General features: G+C 42.7%; 1 protein-coding gene across 5 annotated transcripts in view; it reads right to left on the reverse strand.

The window, feature by feature from the left end:
- KLHL8 (kelch like family member 8) overlaps positions 1 to 12,519 on the reverse strand; it is a 49,796-nt gene extending 37,277 nt beyond the window's left edge. For 2 of the 5 annotated variants that reach the window (XM_084627396.1, XM_084627392.1), the window contains exon 1: positions 11,442 to 11,556. The gene's annotated coding sequence lies outside the window, so the exon portion shown is untranslated. Of the gene's footprint in view, positions 1 to 11,411; positions 11,558 to 11,924 lie in introns of those variants that run through there. The other 3 variants (XM_084627395.1, XM_084627394.1, XM_084627393.1) reach the window with 3 other exon arrangements.
- Between the last annotated feature and the right edge of the window lie 6,913 nt (positions 12,520 to 19,432).

Below are 19,432 nucleotides of genomic sequence, written 5' to 3' on the forward strand. Positions count from 1 at the left end.
TTTCTAAATATGAGGACAAAATAGCTGGAACATGGAATCATAATCTTGCCACTAGTGGAAGCAATCTGACCCACAGATCTAGAGAGACAGAAAAATTAATAGGACAGTAAACTTGTCAATCTGACTGAAATTTTTACCTACTTTTTTCCCTCCAATTACAGTAATTTTAAATATATACCAGTAAGTAAAATATTCTACTTTGTGCATTTGAAACAATTGTGTCTAGTCAGTTTAAAAAACTAAATAAATCAGAATAAAATAAATTACACCTATAGGTACCCACCCAGTGCTCTAGGCACCTTCCCAATTTCCACTGCATAGGTAGTTTCCCATGTTTGTGTGGGTCTGGCACAGCAACAGGGAAGCTATGAGAGGGATAAATCTGTAAAGCCATATATGGCAGGGCAACTTGGGTATCTAAAATAACTGAAGCTTTTTAACAATTGACTAGATTTAATCTAGCTGGTATTCTTTTGAGACAGACAAGAATAAAGGTTATTTTCAACTGAAATGTGAAAGGAGATTGGCATGAGCTACAGTCTGATATATCCTTGTTTAGAACAGAGGAGAAGACTCTTCCACCAACATTGGCAAGACTACAAGTAGGCAGTACTATACTTCCACTAGGTGGAAAATAGATAACGTTCAGGAGGTCAGCTGGCGTCAGCCAATGGAACAACATGAAAGCATTAAAAAAGTGTAGAATGAATTTGAAATGGATTGTAAGTTGACTGGTGAGGTAGTAAAGTTGCTTCATGATAGGGCAATACGTGGTTATGTTTTGAACCATGGAAGGCTTCAGGCAGCAGCATTCTACATATGCTGGAATTTTGAGCGTTTGGACTTAGGGAGGTTATTTGGAAGGATACACTGCAATAACCAAAAGGACCAAAACATGGATGAGAATTCAGCATAGATTAAACTGAGGCAATAGCACCTGGGCATACATAGACAATATTGCAGAAGTGGTGACAGGCAGATCTGTAGACACAAGTAGTAGGATGAGTGTTCATGGTTTAAGATGATACCAAGAAGGTTAGAGAGTTGTTACGGGAAACAGTATTTAGTTCACCCAGACATGTATGTAATGTTAGTGTTATTTTGATGTAATACAAATAGATTCTAACAGGATTCTTCTAGCAATACTCAAATTAATTCTATAGCAATAAAGTTTAGATATATTGATAAACTGTGTCTACAAAACACTTTATCGTGACATAAAAATAGATGTACTATGTTAAATTAAGTCATCTCCTTGCTTGAACAAAGTAGGTTTTGACCCTGCTACTAATGAGAACTGTTTTGGGGAGGAAAACAAAAAAAGTCAAGTCAGTGACTTAGTCAAGTCTTTCCTATTGATGCAAATCTGTGATTTACATCTTCTTGTTTTAAATCATTCCACCCTGCCTGAAGCACCATTTATAACCCTGATTTGATCTAAGCTAGTATTGGTACATACTATTTACATAAACAGCTAGTCTTACAACCTAAGATGACTATTTACAAAACTACCTACTCACATTTCAGAATGTCTGACTTGCTCTAAGTTAACTGTGACATCACAGATACTATGTGATTCCCCTATGGTTAACCTAATAGATGGAGAACCAATAAGTAATGTTTGTTAAAATGGTACAATTTTGCTAAGTTTTTTTTAATATATTAAATCTTTTGAACAATTAGAGGCAGTTGGCATGGTCAGTTAATGTTTGGAACTACAATGTTCACCAAGCTTCTTTTTGGTATTCCAGCTACATCGTACATGTCAACTTAAACAGAAGTCGCTAAGCCTAAAGAGGGAAGAACTTGGCTACGTCAGCCTTTTTTGTCATCTGCCTGGCTCCAACTCAAAAATCCAGGCTGGACTCATGCTCCAGGGTTTTCCAAAATCTTTTCAAAAGCTGAAACAAATATTGTCCATGACAGCCTAAGGGACAACTATCCACCCTACATGCAGCATTATTCCACTAGGAACTTCCTCTCTTTTCAGTCTCCATCTGAAACAATAACGTCCATTTTTGGAACTACAAGGATTAGCTCTGTCTTGTCCACAAGCAAGGCTGAAACCCATGCACCAATAAAGCCCACATTACAGCACCGAATTCTGCAGCAAGTAAAATTCTGCAGCTGTTTCAGGTAAACTGAAGTTGAGGTTCTTATGGAAAATGGAAGTTTTTACTGAATTAAATAAACTGAATAGTATTAAATATATACTGATAGAATTTGCATTAAAAAAAAATCAGCGTGTTATGATACACCCCAAATTACGATTGCCTACATAGCACAGATAGTCTTTGTGACGGGGAATATCAGAAACTCTGAGGCCCCCTGCTGGAGGCCTTGTGGCCCTGCCACACCCTGCCCCACAAAAGGGCAGTGAAGAGGGTACTCCAAGCTGCCTAGAGTGGCTGTGTGGGACACAACCAATCAGGGCCCAGCAGGTCAGTATAAGAAGAGCTGCAGGGGTTAAGTTCCAGTTCCTTGCTAGAGCTGGAGGAGCATGGATGGTGTGTGGCTGGCTGAGGGAGCTGCAGGACCTCAGACGAGGTAGTACTGCCAGAAACTGGGGAGAGTGAGGAGGAGCCCTGAGCTGGTTGTGGGGACTCCATCAGGACAAGGCTCTGAGGTAAGTGTGAAGACAGCCCTGGACCCTGGGGAAGTAGCCCAGGGAATTAGAGCAGCAGTGCGACTTAGATAAAGGGACACAGCAGAAAGCTATTATCTACGGGGTCCCTGCACTGGGACCCAGAGTAGTGAGCGGGCCGGGGTCCCCCCAACCCCCACTCCCATCAGCCTCTGGGGGAAGTGGCCTGGACATTGAGGCACCTCAGAGGGGGGCACTAAACTACAGCAACCGAGCTGGAGAGCTCTGGCCAGAAAGGCCCTAAGAGGGCAAAGACTTTGTCACCAGGGAGGGAACCCTGGGAACTCTATCCCAGAGCAAGGACAACTTGTGGGAGATGTTACGGAGAGAGACCCCTGTTGGACCTATACCCTAAAAGGGGTTTTGCTTTGCTTTCATCACATAGATGGACTGCATGTGACTCAGCCAGAGGGCTCAGTCACCAAAGACACACCACAGGGAGAGTGAGTGAGTACAGGCACATGCACTCAGCCAAGGGGAGCGCTCGCGAGAGGTGAGTGCGCCCGTTACAGTCTTACTGCGTTTTAGTTGTCACAGGAAAGCTGAAAAATTTGGAATCTTGATAGGGAGCACCTGACAGTTCTGGCACTTCTGAAATGGCTGAGGCTTTTGCAAATAAGTGATGTGTCCTAGAATTTCTCCTCTTTGTGGTGCAGTAGAAGTTGTAATATAGGGAGTTATCAGTTGGTACTCTTGAAAATGGTCTTGCTAGTTCTGTTTCTGAATGTATTTAGTTCTTGAAAAAAAATGCTTACTGTCAGTTCAGAAGCATTTCAGTTTGGACGCAGAGTATCAATGAACACAAGACTGCTGTTGAAAAAGTAAATAAGGAAATGTTATTTACTCCTTTTCATAACACAAGAACTAGGGGTCACCAAATGAAATTAATAGGTAGCAGGTTTAAAATAAACAAAAGGAAGTATTTCTTCACATTGCACAGTCAACCTGTGGAACTCTTTGCCAGAGGATGTTGTGAAGGCCGAGACTATAACAGGGTTCAAAAAAGAACTAGATAACTTAATGGAGGATAGGTCAAGGGATTCTGTCAAGGCTTCACTGTGGATATCAGAAACTGATCTAATAGCATGAGTTAACTATAGAGTGACTTGTTTCCCTACAGCTTCTCCTTTTCCCTGAGTGAAATAATTCAGTCAAATGTAACAAAGTCAACTATCTTCTAGTTACAGAAGCCCTGGTTTTGTACCTGCTATGTAGAATTTCTTTAAAAAGAAAAAAATTATCTACTGGGGTAAATTACAAGCTAAAACCACAACACACACACTTTTCTTTATTAAGTTACCATTAAAAGAGATCTAGGTACTGTACACGTGTATGTGTCTTTTGCTAATTAGAGACTATCAAGTTTCTTCTGTTCTGAGAAACAACACTGGCTTCAATTGTATTTTCTATTCTAAATGTCTGAGGGAATCTCCCACAAGCAGACAGTTTTGGAAGTTTCTAAAGGAGAAGAAACTTAAAGTGCAACTGTTATATTTTAAAAAAAAAAGTGCCAATAGAGAGATGCTGGACCACTAAAACAATGAAATTAGCAAAACTAAACAAGAGGAAAAGAAATCTAAAGTGCTACATGTGCCAGGGGAAAAAAGAATTATGATTTGGTGTGTTAGAAATATGTAGTTAGATTGTAATGCATAAGGCACAGAGGAACAGAATTAAGGTTCCAGGTGAAACCTTAACCTAGTATTTTCTGACTTTAAGGGTTTGACTGCAAACTCTAAGTGTTCATTTTATAGATATTGGATACTGAATGGAATGGAATTGAATTTTAACAAAATTCTAGTCACAAAATATTTGGCATTGAAGACATAATGGGCTTGCCTATTTTAATCAGTATAATTTTCTAAACTGCAAAATGATTCTATGCTTCTTAATTTTGAAGTTAGAAGTAGAATTATGTCTACAAATTAATTATATTATAATAAATTGTATATAGTCTTCGCAGACAAGATTCGTCTCTGGTGTATAGTGTCTCAGGCACAGATTAGATTTTTTTTAAAGTTATTCACGTTTATTAATATATTGGTTTCCACATTTCATTTACTAAGTGGGTCAGCTCAAGTGTTTAGGTTGGCAGATGGAATGTGCTGTGCATTATATACTACATGCAAAATGACACATAAGAGGAGATGCAAAATGTTTTACAGATAAAGTCAAAACCAACTCAATCATCTTTAAAAGTGGTCAAGTCAACATAATACACATCAAGTATTCCAGTATGTGCACCACCTCGCTACAGCACAACTATTGAGGACCTGTCTGCTCATGAGACATTCAAAATCCTCACAGAAGAGAGAGCCATTTTAACAGTACAGAAATAGCAATGAACTTTCAGATCTCCGTCATTAAAAGTTTTCTAACCCTATCTCAATATATTCATAACATTAGACTGGGTGGAAAAATCAAATAAAAAACAAACTGACAAAGACAAGTAAAGAAAGTTACCCCATCCCCACCAATATACTTATCGAGAAGAAATTTTGTCTTATTTCCTTGTGACATCAGGCTTATAAATACATTCAGGATAATGGCCAGATCTCCTCAGGTGCACCACCTTGCCCCTCCTCCAAACTCACCTCTGTACAGTCTTAGAACAACTATCCTACATTTAGAATTGCACCAATTCAGAGAATAAAGATACCTCAAAGTCAGTATTCAGCAGGTACTGAACTAGCCATTCTAGTCAAACCACTTCACATTTAATTAAACAGGAACACTTAATAAGCTTTAAATTAATCAGCCTGACAAAAAATTATGCTCAGGAAAGGTAGGAACACACACCCGGGACAGTTTCGTAGTGTAAATATTAACAGCGCTAACTAATTATAAACAATTCAACTATTGTCCCTTGATCTAGCAAGAAAACTTAAAATAAAAGGAGACATGGCTTGGATTGTATGCTGAACCAAAGGATGGACAGAGACTGGTATTGGATCTATGCTACAAAGTTAGGTCAACATAAGGCATAAGACCTAATTATGTCAGTGTACACACTACAGCCTTGCTTCTCTCCTCCCACCCCCCGGATGTAAGTGCCCTACTACACTGACATAACTCAACTTCCACAAGAGGCGTAGGGCTTATATCTGTGTAGATAGGGTGAAGTAGTGTCCCTGTAGACCCTGTGGGTTACAAACATGGGCTGAAAGAAACTGAGTACACAGGCTGTTGTTTGGGGGGGAGGGATAGCTCAGTGGTTTGAGCACTGGCCTGCTAAACCCAGGGTTGTGAGTTCAATCCTTGAGGGGGCCATTTAGGGATTTGGGGCAAAAATTGGGAATTGGTCCTGCTTTGAGCAGGGGGTTGGACTAGATGACCTCCTGAGGTCCCTTCCAACCCTGATATTCTATGATTCTAGCTAATGTCAAGGTTCCAGCATAGAGCCATGAAATTGACAAGAAAACTGCTCACAGCTCCTGCTGTTGCTCTGGGGAGGGTGCAGAGGCTCCAGCTGGAGCCCAGCTGTCACTGGGGCTCCTGGTCCCCAGCTGGGCTGCTGCCTGGGCTCCCGGAGGGGAATTGCGCAGAGCTGAGAGCATGGGCTCTCAACCTTTTTATACTGCCCCTCTTAAGTTGGTGGAAGCACTCCTGGTGAGGACACGCACCAATGACAGAAGGAGGTCAGCATGGACATGAACTACTGCAGTAATTATTGTGGTGACTCTAAGTCAACATAACACAGGTCGATTTTAGTTTGTACTGTAGATATGCCCTGAGAAAATTAAGGAAGAGGAGGGGAATGCAGCTCTCTAGTCCAGACTGCAACCAAGAAGCAGCCTTGGCATCGGCTGCAGAAGCAGCTGTTCACTATTCATCCTCTGATTACAGCTAGGTCAGGAAGCAGAAGTATACCTTATACAAAAATAAGTTAATGTAAACCTCAAAACTCTTCTTTACTAAATCAGATTAACAGTTAACCGATTTACACAAGCCCCACGCGAAACTGCTTAGGATTACCATGCTAATTGGGAGTGTGAAGGGGGACAGAGCAAGTGACAGAGTATTTATACGTAAAGAAAACATGAAATGTATATTTTAATTATTTTTTGCTTGATACTGGGCTTGAAATAAGTGAATTAATCCTGAGAAAAGAAGTGTCATTCTACCAGCCCCAGAAGTATTTAATTTTGTGGCTGGATTTATACAAAGAAACCCATACAGTTAAACAAAAATAATTCAGCGTCTCACTGAATTAATCAACTAAATCTTTTAACAATAAATATACAGAAGAGAAGCACTTTACTTTCTTGCACAGTACAGATTAAGACTCCTCAACATGAAAACAAGCTAGGATTCAATCAATACAAAGGAAGCTGTGTTTATAACAATTCGTGAAATACTGTTTTGTGCCTTATGGTTAATGAGACAATGTAAAAGAAAAAGGTCTCCATATATTTGGCACAACCCAAGGACATTTAATCTCTTTATACAATGAAACCCAGATGACTGCTGCAGACAAACACCTTCTCTCAGGCCATTGCACACACAAATATCTTGGTTCTTGGACAACTGCTGGCAGAAAAAGCAAGAACGGAAGAAAGAAAAACTGGACATCTGTGGTGAAAAGCATGATCAGACAGACTTGTTTTTCCACAAGGAATTTTTACAATCCTATGCCACAACTGTGAAGGCACAAAAAGGAACCTGCTTCTTTAGCCTGGCCTAGGAGCTACAAAGACATACCTGCAAAACTCTTTCAGCCATAAAACCTCTTCATAAACACAGACAACTTCCACCCAACCTCAGAATCTTTCTTGCTGTGAGGAATTACTTCTATCCTCTATTTGCTAGGGCTTTGGAGAAGAACTGAGGGTATGATTGTGATAGAGTATTTCATTAGCTAAGAAGTCGGTAAGAATCCACAGTGCACTGGTATTCACCTAAGCTTCTGGGTAGCTAATTCTGTTTGGATTTTTATTATACATAATCGGAGCCCCTACAGCTGTGGACATGTCTTTCATATCTATAGATTGAAATAAATCATGTACTTCAAAGATCACAAATATTGAGGACAGTCTCATGGACACCAGGAAAGTCAAACTGAGCACAGATTCAGAAAATCCCACCTTCCAAAAATCCAAGCCATTCACAAAATAGCAATCCAAGGACAAACAGCAATTGGGGCTGCTGCCAGCATCTGCTTTCCTGTCTGGTAAAGGTTCAGATAATCTAAGGTCCCTACAAAAGGGGGAGGAGAGCTGACAATGCCTTCTTTCAGGGAATCCTGCCTCCCACCCTATAGCTAGGGCCCTACCAGATTCACGGTCCATTTTGGTCAATTTCATGGTCATAGGATTTTTAAAATCTTAAATTTCATGATTTCAGCTATTTAAATCTGAAACTTCACAGTGTTTTAATTACAGGTTTCAGAGTAACAGCCGTGTTAGTCTGTATTCGCAAAAAGAAAAGGAGTACTTGTGGCACCTTAGAGACTAACCAATTTATTTGAGCATAAGCTTTCGTGAGCTGTAGCTCACTTCATCGGATGCATACTGTGTTGTAATTGCAGGGATCCTGATCTAATAAGGAGTTGAGAGGCGGGGGGTGGGGTGGAGTTCGTAAGGTTATTGTAGGGGTATTTGGCTAAGCAACAGAGGCAGCCATAAGCTGGGAAGTGAACGGTCACATCCTCACATTCCAAACTAGTCACATTGAAATAAGGTGCTATTGGGCTGTTAGGAATACAATCCTGTCCTGATAGTGCCTGTCACCTCCAGAGAAAGGGAAGTGCCTGGAAAATATAAAAGGAAACTTAGTTTGATAGCATCCTGTCTGGCAAGAACTCACTTATCAATAGCTGGGATGTGAAATCCTCACTTCTGTATTATTTTGTCATTATAGTTCCCACTTTGCTATTGTTTGTCTGTATAATCTCTGTCTGGTTCTGTGATTGTTTCTGTCTGCTGTATAATTAATTTTGCTGGGTGTAAACTAATTAAGGTGGTGGGATATAATTGGTTACATAATCATGTTACAATGTTAGGATTGGTTAGTTCAATTTCAGGAAAATGATTGGTTAAGGTATAGCTAAGCAGAACTCAAGTTTTACTATATAGTCTGCAGTCAATCAGGAAGTAGGAGGTTGGGCATGCAGGTGGGGGAAATGGGAACAGGGAATGGGGCTGGGGAAATTGGAATCATGTTTGGCTAAGGGCAGGAATGGGAACAGGGACACAGGTGTAAGGCTCTGTGGTGTCAGAGCTGGGAAGGAGGATACTAAGGAAGGAAACTGGAATCATGCTTGCTGGAAGTTCACCCCAATAAATATCGAATTGTTTGCACCTTTGGACTTCGGGTATTGTTGCTCTCTGTTCATGTGAGAAGGACCAGGGAAGTGAGTGGGTGAAGGAATAAGCCCCCTAACAGGAGGCGGGGGGGGGAGGGGTTCGTAAGGTTATTGTAGGGGGGGTTGTGGTATTGCCACCCTTACTTCTGCAGTGCCTTGAGAGATGGGCGGCCGGAGAGTGGAGCCTGTTGGCCAGCCACCCTTACTTCTGCACTGCTGCTGGCGGGGTGCTGCCTTCAGAGGTGGACGCCTGGCCAACAGCCCCCACTCTCCTGTGTTGCCTTCAGAGCTGGACAGCCGAAGTAAGGGTGGCAATACCACAACCCCCCCTACAGTAACTTTGTGACCCCACCCTGCAACTCCCTTTTGGGGCAGGACTCCCAATTGGAGAAACGCTGGTCTCCCACATGAAATCTGTATAGTATAGAGTAAAAGCACACAAAAGACCAGATTTCACAGTCCATGATATATTTTTCACAGCTGTGAATTTGGTAGGGCCCTACCTATGGCACACACAAACACATTCACAATAGCTGGACCATTAATAAAGAAACTGTCACTTGACAATGGTGAGCATCCAGTATTAAACTTCCCTTCACACACCAGCTAATTGAGAAAACAAAAACTGATTCACCAATGCCTCCTGGATCTCTCTGTCAAGGCATGGTGCAGAAGGAGCACTCTTTGCTCTATCCAACAACCTCTTCCAGTCCACTGTCAAGATAAGGCCATCCATTCTCATCCTCTTGGACCTCTCTGCATTTGATACCAACAATCATCAAATTATCTTGCCTCTCAAAGAGGTTGCAGTGGTGAATGGAAATAATCTAAAACAACTTAAGTTCTTCCTCTCAGACTGAATCCACAGACTCATGTTTGAACCTTTTTGGATTCTGGAAGAAGATGAACAATCATGTTTTCTACCATATTCAAACACCTACATAAAGTCAATAAGGGAGGTAGTGAGATAACATAGAATGAAGTGTTCCATTCAACTCCAGACCTATTTCTTGCTGTGAAGAATTATTACAAATAACCCTCTAATTAGTTGGGCTTTTGGGGGGAGCTGAGATTTTTGATGTGATGGGGTATTTTGTAGTGATTTGAATGACTGGCTGGATACATTAGTTTTGGAACGTAGGGATTCTGTTATGCTTCTGAGTGATTAGACCTGTTCTAAATCTTCAGTGAGCTAGAAAACTGCACACCATCCTGTTAGATTTAGACATGATGATCCATGCAATCATGACTAATGCTCAGTTACTACAATTCAGATCTAAGAATGCAACATACCTCCAAGAAAGCTTTTGCCAATACAGAATGCTGACTAATACAAATCACTATAGGTACGTCACCTCTATGCTGCATGCTCTGCACTGTCTCCACGTTAAATCCAGAATCCAATTAGAACTTTGTCTTCGTATTCCAAGACCATCATGCAATTGGCCCTAGCTACATGAGACTGTGTCTCTTCATAACCATGACCTGTCACAACTGCTATACTGTATTAAAAACCGTTGACCAGGACAGCAGTAGACAGTGTTCACAGGAACCAGACCGGGACTGTGGAATTCAATACTCAAACATATAAAAATGACTACTAACTTCAGCATGTAGAAAGAAAAGTTTGTACTATTTCTGATTTAGCTTTTCCTCGCTAAATTACACACATACTCACCCCCATATATACAATATACCCCCCACACCCACCAAGTAAAATGCTTCTACAACTTATTGTTTATTCCCACAAGTGAGAGAGGAAAGGAGACCATTTTTTGTTTAATACTTGAGACCCTAATTGGATTGTAAACTCTTCAAGGCAGACTGTGTGTGCCTTTACCGTACTTAAAAAAATTGTACCCTGGATCTTGGTTGGGTGCTAGCAGGGGTAATACAGTATTTAGCCCTGTAACCAAGAGGCAGCAGCAATTTGAGGCCAGCAGTACAGCTCTAATTAGAGCATTCATAACATGTTACATTACTGGAGTATTTGCATTATCGCTAGATGCTTTCGAGGAAGAGGAAGTTTCATGTTTATGAAAAATGAGTTGACTAGTTCAATACTTTGCACATTCAAATTGAGTGATAAGTGAAAAATGTGACGTCTTGTAAAGTGCCCAATGTTGTTATGCATGAAAATAACGTGTGTACCCCCTTGCTGCCAAAATGTGGGGGTCTGCCATGTCACAAAGGTGCTAGGTCACGGTACGCAAATGCATAACCTGCAGCCGCATAAGGAAATAATAATTTTACAAAGATGCATCCCCCCAGCCACCCATCTCCTGCCCTCCGCCTCGCTCCCCAGCCACCCGCCTCTCCCAGCCGGCCTCCCCGCCCCCCGGAGCTCTCCGCAGGTTCCTCCCTAACCTCCCCCGCCCCCACCTTGTCCCCTCGGCAGACGACCCCCCCCTCAAAAAAACACCCCGCCCCCGTATCCCGCCGCTCGCGAGCCCAGGGGCGCACCTACATGGGGCGTTTGCGCCCGGCCGTTACCTCTCGCGCGCTGCGCTGCGCTGCGCTACCCGCCGCCGCCCTCTCAGCCCAGAGCCGGCAGCCACGGACTCACGCGCCCCACCACCCTAGAAGGAGGGGCGGGGGGGGGGGGGAAGGGCAAGATTGTGCGCGCGCATCCCAGCTCCGGGACGTGCGGCGGGGTGCGGGAAGCTCTCTGGCGCGTACAGGACCGTGAGCTGGGTGGCTGCTACGCATGTGCAGTTCCTCCCAGGCGCCAGGATGGTTGAGGGGGGGCCGCAAAACGCACGCGGCAGGGACTCCTGCACATGCGCCGACCCGCCGTCATGGCGGGGGCGGGGGAAAATTTGCTTTTTGCGGGGCCCCCGGGAAACGTCGGGGTAGGGCTCCTCCTGACCGCTGACGGGGGTCCGGCGACGGGGGGGGGCGGGCAGGGGTTTTCCGTCTCTTCAAAGGTCCTCACGGGCCAGCTCGGCGAAGCGCTGTTCTTCTGCCTGCCCTCACCTGCACAGCCTTTCCCCCTTTGCGTCAGCGGGCCGCAGGACTCTCCCAGGAGCAGGATAAAAGCCGTTTCCTTCCTTGGCTCAGGAATTCACAAGCACTCCTCCTAGAGACAGACTAGAAGACAAACAGCCTCTCTCCCTCTTCCGGGAGTTCGTAGCCTTTCTCCTGGCTCTGGGTTGCCATTCCGACCAGCGACAGGCCTCAACCAGTTTCTTTCCAGCTGGTCCCTATTTCACACTCAGCCCCTTTCCCTTGGAGAAAGATTTCCTCCTCCTCCACACAAATAGATTTCCTCCTCCTCCTCCTCGCATCTCCCCATCCTGAAGGAGAAGGAAGGGGCAGCGTGTATATTGCCCTCCTTCTGAGGGCTTGTTCTGGTTGATTGAGGAAGAGGGAAGCCTTGCCCTATCCTACACCACAGGGTTCCTGGTCCTGAACCCTTAAAAAGACAGTGGGCTGAGTTTTACCCGCCAACCACTAATTCCCTGGGGCTACTTCCGCTCTTCTTGCTCTGGCTTTGGCCATGTCCTCGGCTTTCATTTGTGCCCGTATTTCTGGCACAGGGTCACCTTGCCCCTTCTGGGCTTAAAGGGCCAGTATACCCCACTAAAGGGTTACTGATTCCTGTGTTTATTTCTCTCTTTCTCTCTAGACATTTCCACCTTTCTCATCACTCAGGTATCTGAACACCTACTGGAACTGCAGTAGGAACCAACAAAGGTCAGTGGCAATCATAAAGACCAGATGAAGAAAAAGAAAAGGAGTACTTGTGGCACCTTAGAGACTAACCAATTTATTTGAGCATAAGTTTTCTGTTATGGCTATTTAGTTTAAGCCTCTGAAACAACAATGCTTTCGAAGAAAACTTTGTGGTGTCTTTCCAGGGTGCATGTGACAACTTCCTCCTGGATGTTCTTTAGTCTTTATGATGTCTGGTAATGGACTTCTCAGATTTCCTATTTTGATATTGTAGTAGGATGGTGGATGTTTAGGACCCACTATGGCAGAGGTGGGCAAACTATGGCTCAAGGGCCACATCTGGCCTGGGGGACCGTCCTGCCTGGCCTCTGAGCTCCTGGCCAGGGAGGCTAGCCCCTGGCCCCTCCCCCACTGTTCCACCTCCCCCACAGCGATGCCACCACGCGGGCCGCACTCTGGGTGGCAGGGCTGCGCGCTCACGCAGGGCAGCATGTCTGGCTCTGGCTGGGCGGCGTGGCTCCAGACATGCTGCTCTGAGCGGCATGGTAAGGGGGCCTGGGCCAGGGGGTTGGATATGGGGCGGGGGGTAGTCAGGGGACAAGGAGCAGGGGGCGGTTGGATAGGGCAGAGGTTGGAGGGGGGGGCAGGGGATGGGGAACAGGGGGAATTGGATAGGGGGCGGGGGTGTGGATAGGGGGCGGGGCAGTCAGGGGACAGGGGGTGGGGGGGTTGGATGGGGGCGGGGGTCCCGGGAGGGGGTGGTCAGGAGACAAGGAGCAGGGGGGGTTGGATGGGTGGGAGGTTTTGAGGGGGGTGGGAAGTGGGAGGGGGTGGATAGGGAGCAGGGCCAGGCTGTTTGGGGGGCACAGCCTTCCCTACCTGGCCCTCCATACAGTTTCGCACCCCGATGTGGCCCTGGGGCCAAAACCTTTGCTCACCCCTGCACTATGGGGACTGTGAACTCTTCTGTGGGGTCATTCTAATAGTTTTGATGGGTTACTATGAAGTTGGATCAGGCATGTTCAAATAGTTCCACTTTAGGAGTACAATAGGGGTTTGAGTATTTGTCTTTGGTGCAGAGGGAATTAGAGGATGGGACAGAAGCAGCCCTGCAGGGAGAAACCTTAGGGACAGCTAATATGGGGATGAAAGCTTAAGCTGATATGTTTGATTGTTGGATAAGTTAACAATAAAGGCAATATGAACTATATCCAGTGTGCATATCCTCTGTTAAAAGTGTGATTGAAACACCTTTCTTATAGGTGTAGTTGATAATTAGATATTCATTTGATGCTATCATCTACATTGCAAACCTCATTATTAACATTGTTAAAATTATTTCATAATGCATGTAATGTTAATAATCCAGGCGTGGGGTACTTAAGAAACTGCCTCTCCTTTGTCCCTCACGGCAGTTGTGAATGGCTGTTCTGTCTTTGCTCTGGGAACAAAGTTGGGGATGGGAATAGGGTATTATTCATTGCTCCAAGATGTCTGTGTCTGGAACAATCTGTCGAAAGTCTGTTCACCTGCCTCATTTTTTAGCCATCTTCAAGGAATCTAGATCGATGAATCCCAGAAAAGCTTGAGAAAATATTACTCTAAATTAAAAATAAAATATTGTGCTTTGCCATCAAGGCAGCTTTACAACTGCAGCCACATGCAGTGCAAAATATTTGCATGTGAAAGGGATGAAGGAGGGTATAAATTTTGGCTTCATTGCTGCTAAGGCCTGATTCAACTTCCATTAAAGTCCACAGGAATCTTTCCTACTGTTGTTGTTTTATTTATATTTATGTAAACTGTACATATATGTAAGTCGTGTCTTCTGTCAAGAAACAGAAGACATGGTCTCTCCCCAAAACAGTTTATAACTGTCATAGACAAAATAGACATAGGACAACAGATCAGTTGCAGGTATGAATGGAGTCATTGCTGGTGAGGCCAATACAGGAAGAATTGAGGGAAGAAATGGATTTTAAAACAGGATTCGAAGGAGGAAAAAGAAAGTGCTTGCTGGACAAGAAACAAATGGGGCAGCACAAAAAAGGCATGAGGCAAGGAAAGATTTAGGGAACAGTAAGAAAAAAGGATTGACATGAACATGGGGGTAAGAGAGAGAGGAAAGGAGACTAGAAATGTAGATGGGGCAAAAATTATGTAGGGTCTTAATGGTGAAAACCCCGAGCTCTGATTTTATGTAGGGGAAAAAACAGGAAGCCAGTGAGAGTCAGAAAGATGATATTACTAAAGCAGAGGAGAGGAAGGCCACATAAGCAATACAGGAAATTCCCAATACAGGAAATTTGATTTATAGCTCACTCAAATAACTACATGACATCTCTGTTTGAATACATAATCATTGAAATTAACTATGATGTGCTATGATGTGCCTCACTCCAAGTATATGCACACTTGCACATCAATATATATGAATTCCATACCTCAGTACATTATTCAAAACTTAATGGAAAATAGTGTATTGTGCATACCCTAAGTCATACCTGGGTACATTTTTATAGACCAGGTTTTTAAAACAGTCAGCCTGGTTCTTTTGAAACCACATTTCATCATCTACATTAAAGGCACTAATCCTCAATGACGATTATGTCCATGATACATTTAATATCGGATAACCTTCTCAGTCTTCATACTGTATCTAACTATTGCAGGTGAATAGACTTGATTATACAGCAAAAGTCTTTTCCCTCCCTGGTTGCTATGATCCTATAAAAATATGGCACCAGGTTTTTGAAAGTTAAATGTTAAAAAAAAAAAAAAAAAAAAAATTAGTTTGTAACAAAGCATTAGCCTTACCTTTGGATTTCCTTGCTTTTCTTCATTTAATTCAGACTTTATATTTTATGTTACAGGATAGCACAGTAGAAGGACTGTTTTTGCCTCTTTTTTTTCTCTTTTAGAGGTTATTTGGAAATCGTAAAGGACAGAAAATGATCATGCTACTTTATTGCAGTGGTTCTTATTGTGGTCTGGGGGATGGTCCAGATAATAAAACACTTTGAGAACCAAGCAGTAGAAGAATGAAATGTCAGGAGGGGAAGTGGTTGCCCCTCAGGTTTTTCCTTGTATGAAATAATCTGCTGAATTAAAAAGTTTGAGAATTTATGCTTTACAGGAAAAGCAGAAATGTGCACTTTACTCTGTTGCCATTAAACAATAGGCAAACAGATTATTTTTGCTCTCCCAGTTTTAAGATGACTATACAAAAGCATGTGTGTTGTATGCTGCTGCTGCTGGAAACTGGGGGCTCTCACATAACATTGCTGACATCAGCTGCTCTGGCTGTAGTTTGCTTTGTCTTGCCAGACAGAGGAGAAAAACAGGAGTTGGTAAGGACTGACAGTTCTACATGAAAGAGACTAATCCTTTCCTCCAGTTCCAGTTTTTTTTGTCAAGCACCACGTGAGGAAGGTTGTTGTAATTAGTCTATATTAGTTCAAAGATTGTCTTTCCACTAGGAACAGACCAGTCTCCTGATTCTTGTGCAAAAATATTGTTCAATTTCAGAGTAACAGCCGTGTTAGTCTGTATTCGCAAAAAGAAAAGGAGTACTTGTGGCACCTTAGAGACTAACCAATTTATTTGAGCATAAGCTTTCTAAGGTGCCACAAGTACTCCTTTTCTTTTTGTTCAATTTCAGTAACTTCATTGGCATGACAGCAGTGTCCAGATATACATGTTAAGTATCTGTGTAAAGGACAATTTCACAGTAGTAATACAGAAGTCCTGGCTTTACTGGCCATTTCTTATAGTGGTAGGCTGGCACATATTGTAGTATGTTTCCTTTCTCCCAAAGTTGTAAAGAGTTTTTTCTTCCTCACTCTAGTTGGAAGCGGAGACAGCCTTAGCAGTTTTGGGTGGGCTTGCAAAATATTTTTTTAGATCTGTCCTATCCCATCCCAAATGTGCCTGACTTCTGTCCACTGTGATCATACTAGTATTCACAGGTTTGGTTTTAGAATTTTGAAGAGGCTGTTGCTCATAGGTTCCTCCTTCTTCAGGGTTTGTTTGTCTGTCTGGATTTAGAGTGTGTCCAGACCTCTGAGCTGTAGTCAGACTCTATGCCTCTGGAGTGGCATGGCAAGGATTTGATAACTCTTGATTCAGACTTGACTTGCAAATCTGAATTGTTAGCTGAGATGGCATGTGAAGGGGAAGGAAGTTACAGACTGGCTCAAACAGAGCAAAAGTTCTCTGACATTTCTAAAGAGAAATCTACTTTGGTAACTACCCTGATACAAGTTCCTGGTTTTGGAATCATAATGATAATTACTTATTGCAAAATAGTAAACAATAATAAAATCCCATATTTACCAACAAGCCAAAAAAACCCTGGCTCAATATTTGTATGTTCTATTCCAGTTACATGCTGCAGACTTAAGACCCAGACTGTTAAGTTTGGTATTCAATAAGTCTTGGAGCTCAGGGGAAGTTCCAGAAAACTGGAAGAAAGCTAATGTTGTGCCAATTTTTAAAAAGGATAAATGGGATAACCTGGGTAATTATAGGCTTGTTAAGCTGACATTGATCCCGTGCAGGATAATGGAGCAGAACCCCACATGAATCATCATCATTGAATTGCAACGGCTTGGTTCTGTACTAGAGGTTGCAATTAGATGGTGGTGGTTTAATAGATTCCGATTTAAGTACCCTTTCCGCACAATGCCCTAATGAGACGGTGGTTAGTGCCAGCTGCTTGCCCTGTTCTAGAAGGAGCAGGCAGGAAGCAGTTGGCAGTCTACTATCTCAGATAATAAAGTAATGCCTTTGTGTTCTTAATTCTAGTTATTAGAGCATCGGTAATACTGCATGTTATGTATGTATGGCCTTGATCCAATTCCCAGGGTGAGCCTGGAACACAAGATTAAAGCTATGATTCCTAAATTTTTCCAGACAGCTATGGATTATTTCTTTTTCCACATTTCTGTCCTGTGAAGGTGAACTATTTCAAAATGAAATGAGACATCAAAATAAATGAGATGTATTTTATTGGTAAGAGAAATAATTAGCTTATTATACTTTAAAATAGGATTTATCATCATTTATCTTTGTAATGTGCATCTTTAAAAACCTATTTGTATCAGTGATGAATGTTGCAAAGCTGTTTTTAATTGTGCCCAGGCTGGCTGGGGTGCTTTGAGACCATGTATAGCTAACTGAAATAGGAATAAGAAAAAACACTGATATTCACAATACTACATGGAAAGTAGGCACCAGAAATCATTCAAAACCAGACATCTGGATAAAAACTGAAGTAAACCAAACACTTTCCTTTGAATGACCTCATATGTTTTTTTGTAAGATAGACTTCATGTTCTTTTGGTTTTCACAGCATTCATGGCTGTCCTTACACTGTCACAGAAGGTGCAGTTACCCAAAGTGACTATAAAAAGGTAAGGAGTACTTGTGGCACCTTAGAGACTAACCAATGTATTTGAGCATGAGCTTTCGTGAGCTACAGCTCATGGCCCAACTTGATGATCACTTTAGATAAGCTATTACCAGCAGGAGAGTGGGGTGGGAGGAGGTATTGTTTTATGGTCTCTGTGTATATAATGTCTTCTGCAGTTTCCACAGTATGCATCCGATGAAGTGAGCTGTAGCTCACAAAAGCTCATGCTCAAATAAATTGGTTAGTCTCTAAGGTGCCACAAGTACTCCTTTTCTTTTTGCGAAGACAGACTAACACGGCTGTTACTCTGAAACCTATAAAAAGGTATAAATTCTCTGATGCCCTGTTAAGGATTTGATCCTTTGAGATACTGTGCAGCTCCTGGGAAAAGAAAAACTGAGTACCATCAACTCCAAAGCACCCAGAAGATCAGGTCTTTAAAGAGGAAGTGAACAGCTGCCAGCAGTATAGACCAGAGAGTTGAGGATGAGTCTACCGTTGACAAAGGTTCCCAGCAATAACGGCCAGTGTGATTGGAGGTAATGAGGATAATTATCAACTTGCACTGGGTGTGGAAGGAGGATGAAGGCTGGAGGTTTGGGTGGTGGTATTGGGGGAAACTTGCAGAGAGAAGGGTGGAAAAGGGAGCTTGCACTCAGAAAGAAGGTGGTTGGGAATCTGGACAGAAAGGTTCACGGAACCTGCGCTGAGGAGGCAGCAGCACGTCCATGCTCGGTTGTGTGGGCATATTGTTATCAAGCACATCTGCCCTGGTGGCAGGGTATACTCAGTTGTGAATAGCAATTCTTATCCATAGTCCAGTCACTGGTATTTTGACATTGAAGACAGTGCTGGTTCTAACAATATCAAAGATAGGAGGATGACAACTAGTAAAATTTGCAACATTTTAAGTAATAATATAAAAAGACTTTCAACTTTAAAAAAACAATACAGCAAGGCACAGAGTGTCATTAAGTACAATTAACTGGTTTAAAAACCCTGTAAGCTTCAGTATGAACTTATCAAATCTGTTGCCCCATATTTGAAGATACAATGCTGCCTTGATTATATATATCCTAGAATGGCTTCCCTTAAAAAGAGCTGAGGGAGACCGCCAAGCAGCAATTTAACCAGACCTGACAAATGGTTGTGTGCTAATGTGAATCACTGACATGACCTTCAACTCCTAAATCTACAGGAAGTTTGTAGCATACAGTTCATATATTTAGATTTCCTAAATTCTAGGACACTGTCTTTTAGCTGAAGAGTAGAATAAACAACATAGTTAGGAGGCTAACAGTCTAGGTACAAAAAGTGACTATGGGCTGGATTCTCCTCTCACTTACACTAGTGTAAATCACGAGCAATTCCAGTGCAGTTACACTGCTGTCAAGCC

Source organism: Lepidochelys olivacea (assembly GCF_965140295.1).
Source record: "Lepidochelys olivacea isolate rLepOli2 genome assembly, chromosome: 4".
Lineage (NCBI taxonomy): Eukaryota > Metazoa > Chordata > Testudines > Cheloniidae > Lepidochelys > Lepidochelys olivacea.